Source organism: Mustela erminea, chromosome 2, assembly GCF_009829155.1.
Source record: "Mustela erminea isolate mMusErm1 chromosome 2, mMusErm1.Pri, whole genome shotgun sequence".
Taxonomy (NCBI): domain Eukaryota; kingdom Metazoa; phylum Chordata; class Mammalia; order Carnivora; family Mustelidae; genus Mustela; species Mustela erminea.
In genome coordinates, this window is record NC_045615.1 from 42,833,318 (window position 1) to 42,847,712 (window position 14,395).

The following is a 14,395-nucleotide window of genomic DNA, read 5'->3' on the forward strand; positions in this document are numbered from 1 at the left end:
GAGAGACAGAAAGTGAGTCTTCTGGAAGGTGTGGTAAAGCGTTTTCAGCACTGTCTTTGAGGATATATCATATCAAGATATTGAAAAAATTCAGCCCAGGAAGAGAAAGCTGGTAAGGAGGAAGCCAACAGAAAGCATACAGACTCACCATAGCTATGCTTGAGCACAGATGGCCTTGGTGAAGAAAGAAAGGATGTGATACATGAACAATAAACGAACATCTCCACGTGTGAAAGTTGGGGAAGTAAGACCTGACGCTCTCAATCTTCTCCATCAAGTAGAATGCAATTATCAAAGCTCCTGAAAGGGGCACCTGCGTGACTCAGTTAGTTAAGCAACTGCTTTTGGCTCAGGTCATGATCCTGGAGTCCCAGGATTAAGTCCAACATCAGGCCCCCAGCTAAGTGGTGAATCTGCTTCTCCCTCTGATCCTCTCCCATCTAATGTTCTCTCATTTCCTCTCTTTCAATTAAATAAATAAAATCTTAAAACAAAACAAACTCCTGAAAGATTGAATTTTACTTAAGAACTACAAATATTAAGGAGCTTTGTAATTTAGCTTACTAAAGAGGAGAAATAGTTGCCAACTATTTACCTTGTTGATATAATGTGACCTTAAAGAAACCAAATTCCACAAAAATCAAAGTCCCTTCTTACCTGAAAGAAATACTAAAAGTGATAAATCAAGAATGGAATTATTATGGGCACATGGGTGGCTCAGTGGGTTAAAGCCTCTGCCTTGGGCTCAGGTCATAATCCCAGGGTCCTGGAATCGAGCCCCACATCGGGCTTTCTGCTCAGCAGGGAGCCTGCTTCTCGGTCTCATTCTGCCTGCCTCTCTGCCTGCTTGTGATCTCTGTCAAATAAATAAATAAAATCTTAAAAAAAAAAGAATGGAATTATTACAATTTCTCTAGCTAGACTTTATTCCTTATTGAACATCTTATGAACAGAAAATGATTAATACAATAAAGACAGAACTTCCACTGAGAAAAACCAGCTTGATTTTGATATATTACTTCTCAGGATTTTACTTCCCAAAAGAAGTCCATTTTAGAACATTAGTTAGGCATAATTATTGATGCTTATAAGGTGATTATGCCGTTAAGTGACGATTTTCTGGCTTACTACAGGAAAAACAATGGCATTACTCTTCTTTCCTCACTAACAAAGGAGTAGAAGACTTTACGAGAGAGATAACTATAAATTTTACTGATAGAAAGCTGCACTGAATTCTACAAAACTAACATTTTAACAAACCGAACATAAGTTGATAATACTAACACAGCAAGTAATGTCATTCCAAGCAATTTTTATTTATTACTTTCTTTTGTCATTTTCTTTTTTCTTCCTTCATGTTGTAAAAATAATGACAAGAGCAACAAATTACAAATACAATGAGCCATACAATCTCCCTGTGCTTTCTGCTATTAGAAGAGTCAACTAAACTGTTACACTAGGTATCAATGAGGGCCTCTAGCAAGCCAGTTCCTGTAAGGGACATAGTACACACATGATCTCATTGGAGATTTTAATATTGCCATTTTACGGATTAAGAAATGGAAATCCAGAGAGTGTAGGTAATTTTGACTCGGTAGCAAATGGCAATATTGCTAGCTGAACTGAGGTCACCTAGATATCAAAATCTACGCTTTCCAAAGAGAATCCTGTCCCTGTGGGTATCATATGTTAAATCTGTCAACATTTTAAATACTAATAAACAATGTCCAGAACAGGGGTACCTGAGTACTCGGTTGAGCGTCTGACTTTGGCTTGGGTCATCCCAGGGTCCTGGGATCAAGCCCCGCATCTGGCTCCCTGCTCTGCAGGGAGACCACTTCTCCCTCTCCTCTGCTGTTCTCCCTGCTTGTGTTCTCTTTCTCTCTCAGTGAAATTAAAAAAAAAAATCTTAAAAAAACAAAAAAACAAAACAATGTCCAGAACAATTTCAAATGAGGTATCTTCAAAAACAAACTATATTTTGAGCTATATAGCATATACTTAGCTAAGATTAATCTTTTGAAATAACATATTAAAATAAAATGGTATCTTTGGTCAAGAAGAACCTTTCAGGGGCGCCTGGGTGGCTCAGCTGGTTAAGTGTCTGGCTTCGGCTCTGGTCGTGATCCCAGGGTCCTGGGATCCAGTCCCACATCGGGCTCCCTGATCAGCTAGGGGACTGCTAGGAGACTGCTTCTTCCTCTCCCTCTACCTCTGCCCCTCCCCTGCTGTGGCTTTCTCTCTCTCACGCTCTCAAATAAGTAAATAAAACTTAAAAAAAAAAAAAAAAGAACCACTTTTCAATGCAGCTGAAATCAAAATTATTCAATAAGTAAGACCCTCTAGCATTTAAAAAAGTAGAAAAACCTTGGGCAGACAATATTTGTAGAAGTATAAACATACACCAATGAAAATGTATTTGTACAGCAAAACTAGCAAAAAAAAATTATACAAGAAAATGGTCAAGTATTACCATATTTCAAGGAAGAATGAAAACACAAATATTATCTGTTGATTATAACAGTTTAGCCCAGCATCACTAGTGCACCACAAGGGGGGAACAAAATCAAAGATAAAGCAGAGTGTTTTCTGTATAACTCAGGTATTCATAGAGAATGGACTACATTATCAGTAAACACTTTATTATCTGATCAATTATGCTACAGTTATAGAACTTCATACTCCCATAAAATAATTGGTCTGAGGCCAACCCTTTTGGCTCACTGACTCATCTAATCTACCTCCAACCTCCTTCCTCCCGTACCCAGTTCCATTCCCAGTTTCCTCCAGAGCTAGAAGTGGCAGTGTGACAATACTTCGACCTATAAAAATTAAGTAAAAGCCTATTAGAGAGCTTTTGGAAAAGCTCTCATTTTCCTGCCAAGAGAGACAGCCATTCCAGCAACTTCCCTTTCCCCTCTTCCATACCATTCTTCAGATATGACAAGAGGAACTGTGGCAGCCATGTCATGATCATGATGGAAAGGCCAAGGGGATCACAAAGATGCCGACTCTGATAACAGTGTGTCACTGATCAAGATTAAGACACACCTATCTCTGGACTGTATGTGAGAAAAATAAACTTCCATTTCAGCCACCATTAGTCAGATACTCAATTACTTGCAGACAAAAGTAATCTTTATCAAACCTCCTAGAAAACTTTAAAGCTAATAAGAATGGAGTTTAGAAGCTGATCAGTTGTATGATATGTTCCTTTATTTGTTCAAATTGTTAAATGCCTACTTTCTATCAGGCTTCATGTTAGGTTTGGGGGAGAGAAGGTGAAGATAAAAAAGTCTCTTAGTTTGAGCCACAACCTTAATATGAGAAAGAGAGGTGTAAATATGACAAGTGTGATAAATGCTCTAATGGAGCATGAACAGACTTCAATAATAGCAAAGGGGAACCATGAGATTTTTTTTCTTTTTGTTTTTGCAGAATTCAAAATCTAGATGTAAATCAGAAAACTCTAAGATCAACCAGGACCAGTCCTACTCTTTCGTCCCAATTGATCAACGAAAAGTGGGAAAGGAAGAAGAAAATCCAGAGAGCAAGTGAAAGTTAGACACTGGTGAGGATTTCTGATAACCCTGACCTATCTACAGCTGTTGTCCACACTATTAGGGCACAGGACGTGCAAAGCAGCACTCTGGCCTGTGTCTTCAGGAGCACAGTGGGCCTCAAACTGCTTCATCTTATTTTTACAGACCCAGAGTGGTCTGGGAGACCTCGCTGGGAGATAGGGTGCCCATGCCCATGGAAGAGAAAGAGTGCACTAACTCGAGTAGGAGACGCAGCTGCAAGGCAGAGAACTAAGAAGAAACATTGGTATTTCAGGTGATGCCAGCTTGGGTAAACGCTAAGGACCAGACACTTCTTCCAAAACCATTCCTATGTAAGCCAGAATGATTATGTTCACCCCAAAGAGAAAGTGGGCCGCTGGGAAGGGAAGAATATAAACTGGCTGAATTTACCTCAGTTTATTGAGAAATCCTTCAGGTGACTTCATTTTTTACTACCAGGTGGAATAGGCTCAAATTTGAACTTAGGTTTAATTCTTGCCCATGTGAGTTTGTAAGCTGAGCATTTATATTGGCTATGTAAGTTTCCTGTATATATTTTTACCCAAAAACATTATCACTGTCATCATTTATGCTACCTGAACCTTTCAGAGAATATAGAGAGACAGCATGTGTTCTCCATCCAAATACACAGACAAGCAACAAAAGGGAAATCCACTTTTAGGTTAAAAATGCTGTTTTTTAAAAATCTGAGCTTTGTAGACTCAAAGTGTACACTACTCATGACTATGGATTCTACTCCTAAACTTCTCCCCAGCCTATTTTCCTCCACCCTAAAGCCAGTGTCTTATTTCAGGACTTCATCGTCTCTTAGCTGAACACTTTTACAGTGGACATTCCAACTTACCCTCTGTTCTGCCAACAGAAGCATCTTTCTAAAATAAGGCTTTGAGGGGCACCTGGGTGGCTCAGCTGGGTTAAGTGGCTGCCTTCAGAGCAGGTCATGATCTCAGGGTCCTGGGATCCCGCCCAGAGTTAGAGTTGGAGTTGGAGTCAGGGCTCCCCGCTCAGCAGGGCTGTGCTTGTCCCTCTCCCTCGACCCTTCCCCTCAGCTCATGCTCTAAGAAATAACTAAAACAATTAAAATAAAATAAGGCTCTGATTATCTCACGTCTCTACTCAAAATCCTTCAACTGAGAAAGAGTCCTTTATTATCTGCCTACCAGCTATATAGTTCATTCATCCCTTACACAAAATGGAGCAGTACAGAACAACACCTCATACATGAGGTGCCTGACTAGCTCAGTCACTAGAGCATGTGACTTTTAACCTCAGTGTTTTAAGTTCAAGCCCATGTTGGGTGTAGAGATGTCTTAAAAAAAAAAATCTTAAAAAAAAAAAATAAAGATTCTATCACACATTATCTAGTTCTATACACACTGGGTCTTTGCATAAAATAATGAAAGCTAAAGCTTTACTATGTATTGGGGCACCTGGCTGGCTGAGTCTGTAGAGCACGTGACTCTTGATCTCTTGAACTCAGGTGGTGAGTTCAAGCCTGACATTGGGCATAGAGTTTTACATTAAAAACAAATCAAAACAAAACACATTTCTATGTATTAGTCATTGCTGTAAGCAGCTATATATAACACATTTGATTGTCACAACTACCCTGTGAAGTCGGAAACATTAGGAACATTTTACATATGAGAAAAAAGAGGCAAAAGAGATCCCTAGTAAATGGAAGAAGTTGGATTGGAATCTAAAGAATCTTGGTCTGGAGTCTACTCTCTTAGGCCACTGCCTTAACATACTGGTCTCTGTTACCCACTATGCCCTTCACCCTCAAGACCCTTATGAGCTCCTGTAATTCTTTTCAGAACCAACTTAAATGTCTCCTTCCTTAATTGCAAAGGCTATCCTCAGCAGAATTAACCTTCACCACCTTTTGTACTACATCTTCTTCAGTATAACACATATCACACCACCGTGCAATGATTTGTGGACATGTGTCTCCTCACTAGACTGTGAGGTTCTGGGGACAGGAACTACCTAATTTATCATTATGTCCTTCTCATCAGTTTCGACGCCTGTCGCAGCATCTTTAAATTACTATAAGATAATTAGGGTCTTCCAAATCAACACACTGTGTCTGAAATCCAGCTTAGCGTGGATTTCGAAATGTAATGCTTAACTTTCATAAAATGTTTATTTTTTGCCTTACCAAGTACAGAACATGAGACACAAATTTGAATATTTTTATATTGCCCAAAGAACTTAGCACACTGCACTGCATAATTGACGGCTTATTTGGCACCTTAGAAAATGTTAAAGAGAAACATAAATTATAACCATGAGGCTTTTAGACTGTCTTTAATAATGATCAATGCATACAACCTAAAGGCAAGGAAGAAAAAAAAATGTGTTTCTTGATTTAATTTTCGGATCTACTGTGAGAATGTCCATTCTCAAGAGATGAATACATTCCTGTACATAATCGCTGGCAGAAAAAAAAAAGCAGAACAGAATGATGAGAAAGAAAGCCAGAAAACAAGCAAGAAAGAAAGAAATGAAAGAAGGAAATTTAGAGTTCCTCCACTCTCTCTCTAATCTGGAAGTAATTAATAAGAAACTCAAAGGAAGCTAAACTTTCACTTTGGCAATATGCTAAATAAACTAATCCTTCACGCGCAACCTTGAATTTAGAATCTGATTCACTGCCACACTAAGTGAGTACTTTCTATCCTATATAAATCCCAACATCTCTTGCAGCACTTTTAATCACAACTCTATTATACTTTTCACTCTTAATTTCACTCTTTCATGGGCATATATCTTATCTTTAGCACAGGTTACAAGTTCTTATAAAGCATGAATGTTGACTTCTACTTCTACAAGCTACCTCCAGTATTTGGTAAAATGTTTTGCATGTGGTAGACCCTCAAATATTTGTTCTGGCTGAATAAACTTACAGTGTATACCCTTAGGTATAGGAGAATATAAAATATAGCTGAATCTTTGGCTACCACATACTGAGCACCATATCACTTAATCTATGTCACAACCCTTTCGAATATAATCTTTATTTTACAACTGGGAAACTGAGGCTTTAAAAAGTCTAAGAAATTTTCTGGAGGATCCTACAACTAGTAAGAAGTGAGGTTGTGATTTCAATCTATGTCTCACTTTGAACTACTTCTCTTTCCATTAAGCCACATTGCTTCTTTAAAATAAGTGATCTTCAGAACCATGGTTGAGGGGCACCGTCTGATATTGACACGCCATCTCAAATTTTAGTGAAAGAATAAAGTGGGTTTAGGTGAGTGAAAAGGCATTAAGTTTTGTTTGTTTTTTAAATAACTATTTATAGCAAATGTCAAGGGTTATCAACCTTTTACAAATGATTTATCAAAATCATGTTTTTCATTTACTTCTGGAGTGCTTAGAACAGAAGGTATAGGACTACTGCCTAGGTGTTCTCTTCTGACTTGACCTGATTTCTGAGCATGTGTGTGAGATTAATCTTTGACCTCCAGCTTGTAAATGGGGGAGTGGAGAGAGAGGTGTATCACAAATACATCTGATGCCAACTCTCAGACCTGTAGGGAGAGGAGTATGTTAATAGTAACTAATCAGAACATCCTATTCCTCAAACATTCAGAGCAAACAGTGATAAAAAGTTCACTTTTTAAAAACAGATTCACTGAACTAGAGATTCTAACTAGACCTCTTCCTTACTTCTACTAAGGTTTGCCAAGCTCCTCCTCTTTTAAGTAGATATCATGCAAAATCCAGAGGCAAAGAAATAAAAAATGTACATTAAGCCTTTTTTCCCCTAAAAGATAAAGAGTTTCTCTGGCTTAAGAAATCAACCAAGAAATATTTAATCAGCACCTGTTATGCCCAATTTCGGGCATAAATAATGACCTGGAAGAAGGTAATGAATTAATTACCTACTAATAAAGAAATAATTACCTGGAAGAAGAATGAAAAGAACAAAAGACTGGTAGAAATAAGTTCAGAGGACAATTATCTTATAAAGGATTTGCATCCGGAATATATAAAGAATTGTCTAAACTCAAAAATAAAAACAAACCAAGTTTTAAAGAAGACCAAAAAAAGGGGTGCCTAGGTGGCTCAGTGGGTTAAGCTGCTGCCTTTGGCTCAGGTCATGATCTCAGGGTCCTGGGATCGAGTCCCACATTGGGCTCTCTGCTCAGGAGGGGGCCTGCTTCCCTTCCTTTCTCTCTGCCTGCCTCTCTGCCTACTTGTGATCTCTCTCTGTCAAATAAATAAATAAAATCTTTAAAAAAAAAAAAAAAGACCAAAAAAAGGGACACCTGGGTGGCTCAGTTGGGTAAGCATTCGACCCTTGGTTTTGGTTCAGGTCATGATCTCAAGGTTGTGAGACTGAGCCCTGCATTGGGCTCCACGCTCAGTGTGGAGCCTGCTTAAGATTCTCCCTCTTCCTCAAACCCCCACCCCCAATTCACACATGTGTTCTATCTAAAAAAAAAAAGAAAAAGAAAAAAGAAAAAAGAAAAAAAATTTTAAAAATAAGAGATCTGTATCAACACTTCATCAAAAGAAGACATATGGATGACAAATAAAGACGTGCAAAGATGCTCAACATTATTAGTTTTGGGGGAATGAAAAAAAGACATAATGAGATATCACTATGTACTTATTAGAATGGGTTTCATACCAAGTATTGACAAGGATGTGGGAGGACTGGAAGTCTCATACATTACTGGTGGGAATGTAAAATGACACAGAATTTTAGAAAACAGTTAAATATACAACTACCATATGATCCAGCCATTTCACTCCCAGGTATTAATCCAACATAAATAAAAATATATGTCCCTACAAAGACTTGTACATAAATACATATAGCAGCATTACTTCTTTTTTTTTTCTCTGCAGCAGCATTACTTCTAATAGCTCAAAACTAAAACAAAAAACCTAAACGTCTATCAAAAGGTAAACAGACTGTCATATCTCCATACAATGGCATATCACTAAGCAATAAAAATGAAGAATAATACAGCAACATGGATACATCAAGATAATTATGCTGAGTAAAAGAAGCCAGGAAAAAAGAGTATATACAGTATAATTCTATTTATATAAAATTCTAAGACATATAAATCAATGTGTAGTGACAGAAAGCAAATCAGTACTCGCTTGGGGATAGGGGCAGAGAAAGCAGGGAAGGGAAGGTAAGAGAGAAAGATTAAAAAAGGGAATGAAGAAATTTTTAAGGATGAAGGATATGCTCATTATCTTGACTGTGGTAATGGTTTCATGGATGTATACATATGACAAAACCTACCAATTTATAATCTTTAAATGTGAGCAGTTTTTGTATGTCGATTATTCCTCAATAAAGCTGTTAAAAACTAATTAAGAAGGTAAGACTTATACATGTGAAAGGTTAAACAAAATTTAAAATCTGTGGTCTGTATCCTCTAAATGGCCCCAATGTTTCCTGCTCCTTGGTATTTATGCCCATCTGCAATCTCTGCTTATGTGTGGGCTGTGTTTAATGACTATTTCATTAAAATAGAATGTAGCAGATGTAAAAAGATGTCATTTCCAAGATTAAATTGTTAACAAATCCAGTAACTTCTGTCTTGGATGCCCCTGTTTGCTCTGTGGGAAGGCAACTGCCATACCATGAGCTGCCCTATGAAGAAGCCTTTCATATAAGGAATGAGGGAGGTCTCTGTCTAAACTCAGTTCAACAGCACTCAGGGGACTAAATCCAATAACCATCTGATTGAGTTTGGAAGCAAATCCTTTCCCAGATGAGCTTTCTGATGAGAATGCAGCCCTGCCCAACTGTTTGACTACAACCTGATGTGAGACTCTGAACCAGAGGTACCTAACTAAGCCATGCCTGGATCCACAGAAACTGTGAAATATCAATATTTGTTTCTTTAAGCCCCAAAGGTTTGGAGTACACAGTTTGTTACAAAGTAATAAACAACTAATAAAAAATCTAAGTTACCTTTATGGAAAAGAAGTCTTCAAAGCAATTGTATCCATTTAGAATACTTTCTGATAAAATAACAGAATATTTGACTAAAACTGGATTAAGCAAAGGTTAACCAGTCCAAGGTTAGTGCATATCTCAAAATGCCACCAGAAACCCAAGTCCTTTTTATTCAGGCTCTAACATTCTTAAGGAACAGGTCTTCCTCCCAATGTCTGTTATTGTAGGGTTACAATATAATCTCATGTCCACATCATGAAAAGGGGAAAAGATTTTGCCTTTATGAGGAAAGTAAACACTTTCCTACAAACCTCAAAGCTAGTCTTCCAGTTACATCTCACTCATGAGAACTGTTTTCCATTGTCACTCTTAGTTGAAAGGGAGTGTGGGAAGATGGGCATTTTTTCCACAAGACACACTGCTGCCTCAACAAAGTGTTTTGTTAGCAAAGAAGAAAGGGGCAATGTTTATTACATAGGAAACCAGCAGTATGTGCTAAAGCAATACATTATCTTATGGTAAAACCAAAAAATATTATAGATTAAGAGAAGGCCCAAAACACTGTAAGCTATGGGAGCTTGAGATGGTTTCTGAGAAGAGAGATGGTTAGAAATTGGCTAGGTAGAAAAGAAAGGCAAGGGAATTCTCTAAGAGGATAAAAGAACAAAAACCATGAAGGCAGGAAAATGCAATAAGGCCTAAAAGTAAATTACTCTGTATAAAGCATATGGTATTATAACTAACTTAAAAAAAAAAAAAAAAAAGCTGCTCAGTGATGAATATGCATGTTGTTTCCTAGCAGAGAAAACAAATGCATCATCATGTTTAAAAGATTTAAAAAAATGGCAAAAGGATCTGAATAGACACTTCTCCAAGGAAGATCGCAAATGGCCAGTAAACACATGAAAAGCTGCACAACATCATTATTCATCAGGGAAATGGAAAGCAAAACCGTAACGAGATGCTACTTCACAACCAGTAGGATGGCTCGAGTCAAAAAAGTCAGGTAATGATAAGTTTCAGTGAGGATGTGGTGAAACTGGAAGCTTGACACACTGCTGGTAAGAATGTAAAATGGTACAGCCAAATTAGAAAGAAGTCTGGAAGTTCTTTAAACAATTAAAATCATGTTATCAAATGACCCAGCAATTCCCAATAGAAATGAAAACATATGTCCACATAAAAACTTGTGCGTGAGGTTTATAGCAGCATTGCATATAAGAGTCAAAAGGTAGAAACAACACAAGTGGCTATCGAGTGATGAATGGATAAATAAAATGTGGTATATTCATACAATGGAATACTATTTGGCCATAAAAAGGAATGACATACTGATGCATATTACAACATGGACATACCTTGAGCACACTACACTAAATGAAATAAGCCAGTCATGAAAGATACACATTATGTGATTCCATTCATTTGCAATGTCCAGAACAAGCAAAATTTACAAGACCCAGAAAGTAGCTTACTGGGGGGCACCTGGATGGCTCAGTCAGTTGAGTGTCTGGCTCTTGATTTTGACTCAGGTCATGATTCCAGGGCCCTGAGACTGAGCCTCAAGTCAGGCTCCCCACTCAGCATCGAGGCTGCTTGATAGTCTCCCCTTCCTCCTCTGCCCCTCCCCCTGCTCACATGTGCTCTAAAATTAATAAAATCTTAAAAAAAAAAGAAAAAGGAAAGAAAGAAGTAGCTTACTAGTTGCCTACAGCTAAGGAGGGATAGGTGGACTGTTACCACCTTGCTCTAAACTACTATTACTTCACAACTGGTTTATTCCAATAACTTAATCTACCGGTTTCCCTACTTCCATTCTTTGTCCACTAATGGATTCCAAGTACCTAGAATAGTACCTGGTGCACAGAAGACAGAAGGTATTCAGTAATTTTGTTGTTGTTATTCTGAGTCTAAGTCCTGTGCTTTTTTCCAGTGTTTTCCCTTGATTTATTTTCAAATATCTATCCTGGTAGAAGAGAGAGTGCTACTCAGCATACAAAACCCCTTCCTATTTCCAGGAAATGCTGGGGCCAACAAGAGGGAGCTAGTGCCCATCACAGAACTAGAAACACCAATTATTTATTTTCCCAGCTCCCCTGACAACTAGAGTGTGGGCCTGTAACCCAGTTGGCCAATCACTCGTACTTCCCAAAACTGTGACTGGTAGCTAGGCCAGAAGTTTCTTTTTTTTTTTTTAAATTTTTGAGGTTTTTTGACGGGGGGAGGGGCAGCAGCAACATCTGCTTCTTTAGCTAGGGTCAGGAACACCAGTGGAATCATCTGAGGGCAGCAATGTCAATAGAGCTAGGTGCAGGGGTCATGGCATGGTTCTGGGGCAGCAGAATCCTCACCACACAGGATTCATGGTGTAACTCTGGCTGGCTGTGCACCTTCCCTCAGTTCCCGCCTACTTCTAGAACTAGGTTTCTAGCCTTCCCAGTGATTCTGTAAGTCCTTCTTGTATCTTCCAATAAATTCCTTTTCTGCTAAATGCAGCCAGACTTAGTTTGTATTGCTTATGATTAAAAGCACAGACTGACCAAGGGCTGCGTATAAACTTTGACCTTAAACCCAGGAGCAAGACTGTAAAAAAGTGGTGTTTCAGAATTTTCCTGTGAAGAAATGTAATCCCATATTCTTTCCAGACAGAAAAAAATTCATCTCCTTTACTCTTCTTGATTAACTTTTCCTATTCCTGTTATCTTCTAGAGAATCAGAATTCTTCCTATTTCATCTCAAAACAAGTCCAAAGCCCATTTCCCAAAGTTCCAGTTTTTGCATACACTGTAAAAGCCACATGATAATTCACCCCTTCAGTTGCATAAAAGAATAAAAAAATAAAATTCAAATGTAGAGGAATCTCATAATGCAGACAGAATACATGTTCTTGGAAGCAACCAAGAATACAAAATACATGTTGCTTGGAAGCAACAAAATAAGTTCTGTTTATTCATAAACAAACTGCAGCACATCTATGCAATGGAATATTGTTCAGCAATAAAAAGAAATGAGCTACCAAGCCACCAAAAGACATGGAGGAAACTTAAATGTATATTACTAAGTGAAAGAAGCCAATCTGAAAAGGCTACCAACTGCATGATTCCAACAATAGGACATTCCAGAAAAGGCAAAACTACAGAATAGTAAAAAATGCCAGTGGTTGCTAGGGATTAGGGGAGAGGGAAGGATGGATGAATACTGGAGCACAGGAGATTTTTAGGGCAGTGAAACTACTCTGTATGATCCTGTAAGTGCGGATACATGACATTTATGCATTTGTCAAAATTCATATAACAGGGGCGCCTGGGTGGCTCAGTGTGTTGAGCCGCTGCCTTCGGCTCAGGTCATGATCTCAAGGTCCTGGGATCGAGTCCCGCGTCGGGCTCTCTGCTCAGCGGGGAGCCTGCTTCCTCCTCTCTCTCTCTGCCTGCCTCTCTGCCTACTTGTGATCTCTCTGTCAAATAAATAAATAAAATCTTTAAAAAAAAAATTCATATAACATACAGAATGTGAATCCTAATGTAAACTATCATAAACAAAGTATGACACTTTATTTAATGACAAGGACCAGTGTTGGTTCATCAACTGTAACAAATGTACCACACTAAATGCAAAATGTAAATCACTTTTCAAAAGTTCATGTTATGCCATTTTACTTTTATGAAAGACCTATATTCGTAGCTATTTTGCTAATTCAGAGAAATCTGAAGAGTATTTTTGCTTTTACAGAAAAAAGATAAAAGCAAAAATAATGTCTCAGTGTTCATTTTGTAGCAAACCAGTATAGAGGTAGCAAGTACTCAGATCACTGAGCGTAGCCCCACCAAGTTCCTTTCCTGGGAATGATACTCAGCATTTCAGTGTCATCCTCCACAGCTTTGAGATGTATCTATGAGCATCTGTGCTTTATCTTGATTTATTTTATGCCTCTATTAGCAAGATGGTGTCTTACAGGTATCACAAAAACCTAAGAGAGTCTACTTTTGGGGTCATGGACACTCAAATTTTTTCCATATAGATTAATGGTAATTGCTTTATCTCTATGCCATTTTAACTTACAAAAGGTTTCATAGGAATGCTCCATGTTTGGTTAGTGGAGAACTAAACAGTTGACCACGGAACAATACAGAGGTGAGGAGTGACCCTCGTGAAGTCAAAAATCCACATATAACTTTTGACTCCCCCCAAACTTAACTACTAATAGCCCACTGTAGGCCAGAAGCCCTACCAATAATATAAATAGTTGTTTAACACATATTTTGTATGCTATGTGTATTATATGCTGTATTCTTACAATAAAGGAAGCTAGGAAAAAGAAAATGTTAAGACAATCATATGAAAGAAGATAGATTTACAATATCAAAAAAAATCAAAAAAAATCCATGTGGAAGTGGACTCATACAGTTCAAACCCATGTTGTTAAAGAATCAACTGTATTTGGGAACTCTCTGTAGATTCCCATCCAATTTGTAACCCTGAAAGAAACTAAAATAGTATAAAATAATATCATGGCATATGGAAGAATGAAAGTTAAAACATTCTAAGCAGCCTGTACTGTTTAAGAGAAAGAGATCTTGATTATCCTTAGATTTGGACTCAAACAGGAGTTAGAGAGGAGAAGGGAGTTGGGGGAAATTGGAAGGGGAGGTGAACCATGAGAGACTATGGACTCTGAAAAAGGGGTTTGAAGTGGCGGGGGGGTGGGAGATTGGGGTACCAGGTGGTGGGTATTATAGAGGGCACGGATTGCATGGAGCACTGCGTGTGGTGAAAAAATAATGAATACTGTTATGCAGAAAATAAATTAAAAAATAAATTTAAAAAAATGCATGTTAAAAATTTAATGGAAACCACTAAATGAAAAGAAGATAATGAA

The 14,395-nt window shown here is 38.0% G+C and overlaps 1 protein-coding gene across 4 annotated transcripts in view; it reads right to left on the reverse strand.

Annotated features, from left to right (window-relative positions):
* The window catches only part of MND1 (meiotic nuclear divisions 1), a 73,458-nt gene that overhangs the window by 42,669 nt on the left and 16,394 nt on the right, over positions 1 to 14,395 (reverse strand). The window lies entirely within an intron of this gene.